The sequence below is a fragment of the Triticum urartu genome, chromosome 7A (assembly GCF_056163025.1).
Source record: "Triticum urartu cultivar PI428250 chromosome 7A, HENAU_Tu73, whole genome shotgun sequence".
NCBI lineage: Eukaryota > Viridiplantae > Streptophyta > Magnoliopsida > Poales > Poaceae > Triticum > Triticum urartu.
Window position 1 is genome coordinate 96,932,849 of NC_141879.1, and position 2,513 is coordinate 96,935,361.

The window sequence follows — 2,513 nt, forward strand, 5'->3', positions numbered from 1 at the left end:
TCTTGTACTACCCATATCATCAATATTAATCAAGCAGGAGTAGGGTTTTACCTCCATCGAGAGGGCCCGAACCTGGGTAAAAACATCGCGTCCCTTGTCTCCTGTTACCATCCGGCCTAGACGCAAAGTTCGGGACCCCCTACCCGAGATCCGCCGGTTTTGACACCGACAGTGGGCGTTTAGCAGTTCGCCCACACACCAGTTTTCAGTCACGCACAGGGTTGGTGTGTGGGCGTTTGCCATCTCGCCCACACGCCCGCCTCCTATCCCACACCCAACTGCCAGTTGCCATGCGTTTTGCAGTGTACATGGCAACTGCCCTAGTGTGATTGCAAGCAGATGGCAACTCTCTCTTTTTTTTATCCGAACATGTCAGTTGCCATATGTTTTATATGGTACATGGCAAACTGCCCTAGCGTGCACGTAAGCAGATGGCAACTTTCTTTTTAAATGACAACTGCCCCAGCGTGCTTGTGAGCACATGGCAACTCTCTCTTTTACCCGAACATGTTTGTTGCCATGCCTTTTTTTGTAGCGCTACATGGCAACTGCCTAGTGTTAGTAGGTGGCAACTCCTAAAGTTTTGAAATCATGGCAACTGCAGTAGACCAGACCACACATGGCACCAACTGTAGTTGTCCAAAAAATGGTAATCTGGAATTTTTTTTACCTGAGATGGCAACTGCAGTTGAGCAAACATGGCAACTGTAGTTGTCCGATATGGCAACCGTAGTTCAGCGACATAGCAACTGCACTTAAACGAACATGGACGAGGGTCCGGCCCATGGCAACTGCGGGGTGCGTGGTAAAGTGTCACGTGAGGCGTGCAGGACCACGAGGTACGAGGCCTGACGTACCGGGCGTGTGGGCGTTATCTATTTCGCCCACACGCACGCGTGTAAGAGGGACCGGAAGGAAAAAAAGAAGCGTGTGGGCGCTAGTTGTTTTGCCCACACACAGACGTGTGAGCTGATCCTCTTAGGCACCACACAGAACGTGTGGGCAGATTTCTTAACGCCCACACGTGTGGCAGTTAGCGGCGTCCAAAAAAAAAGAAAGATTATTTTTCCTTTTTCTCCAGATCACAAAATACGTCTTTTCTTCATTACAATTTGTACGCAGAGTCGCAGATAGAAGACATGAACATATTTATTTCCCACAACCTTTATATTGTTTCGATTTTTGTTACTGGTTTCTCAAATTTGTTGTTCACCCGGGAACATATGCTTGGGAGGCAAAAACCGGAGAAAAACTTTGCTTGGTATCTGATTCACCTGATGACATTGTTTTCGCTGGTTGGGCCGAAGTTGAGCCTGGACGAGAGGACGAGGCCCTGCGCCGTGGTTGCCTGCGGGTAGAGTGTCCTGTGCAGCAGCCTCAGCTTCAGGCTAGAGATGAAGGGCGTCCCGGCGCCTGTGTTCACCAGGCAGACCTGCAAGAAGTCGTCCGGCACCACAACAATAACCTCTGTGGACATCATCCCTTCCGGCCCCCGGGCGGCCTGTCAAGGCCGTCGTAGTTTCCATACATGAACCTGGCTCGGACAAGGTACTTGAGTCCGGACGTGAGAGAGAGGAGCGTGTAGCAATTGCGCGGGCCAGTGGCGAAGCTTCGCAGATTGTGCCAGCTCCTGCCGGTTGACGGGGTTAAATACTCGGCCGAGATGTTGTGGTTGGTGCCGGTGTCAGTGAAGCCGGCATCCGGAGTATAGGGGATTTTGGTGGTGTCTTCCAAGTAGCTCGTCTTGCCTCGAAGGCCGCAGTCTATGCTTATGAACCCTTCAGTGCAAACAACATGCGATCAATCCTTCAATCACGCACAGACACAACATGTACACAGTTCGACTGTGCATGCCTACGATCCATACGTTGCAAAAGAAAATGAAAATTTTCCGCAGGAAGAAATGTAAGAGAATGTAAAATTGTGTTGTGAACATGGGATCAATATTAGAAAATACCGTTGCTGTCAGGCTGGGCGCGAGCTTGGAGTACCCCACCCGCCGCACCGGCGAGGCAGATAAGCAGTAGCCACCGTGTTGGCGCCATTGTTCGGGGCGTTGATCGCTCCATTGCACAAACAAGCCGGCAATGCAGCACAATATATATGTTCGATACCAGTTCGTGTAAAGGTAGGATACAGATAGTATATATTTGATTCTAGGTGCTCCATCCATGTCTCGTTCACTGGGCCTACTTGTCGTACACCGTCACTTGTACGGTTGTGTAAGGCCGGAAGTTGACTTGCCTGCCTATGAACTTGTCAACGCCCTTGCTCTTCTCACAATATTCTAAGCACGAGTTGGGCGGCTGGTTCGGTGGCTCTTCTGACTTTATAGCTCTAGAACTGGCCGACGGAGGTTGTGCATATGTACCTTATTTGGGAACTCCAATTCCATAGGTTTACCCTCGATCGCCTAATATAAACAAAGATGTGGTGATAGAAACATGGCAACTGACACCGCCAGAAGCTCCTTCACCCTTCGTGTAAAAGCTAACCAAGTTGAAATGAGCGAA

At 50.0% G+C, this 2,513-nt stretch overlaps 1 pseudogene across 1 annotated transcript; it reads right to left on the bottom strand.

Annotated features, from left to right (window-relative positions):
* Positions 1-1,131: 1,131 nt before the first annotated feature.
* LOC147958205 (putative leucine-rich repeat receptor-like protein kinase At2g19210) lies at positions 1,132-2,115 on the bottom strand (annotated as a pseudogene). The gene is made up of 2 exons (XR_015611101.1): positions 1,958-2,115; positions 1,132-1,778 (listed from the first exon to the last, which is right to left on the bottom strand). The product of XR_015611101.1 is annotated as a putative leucine-rich repeat receptor-like protein kinase At2g19210 (transcript).
* Positions 2,116-2,513: the final 398 nt, after the last annotated feature.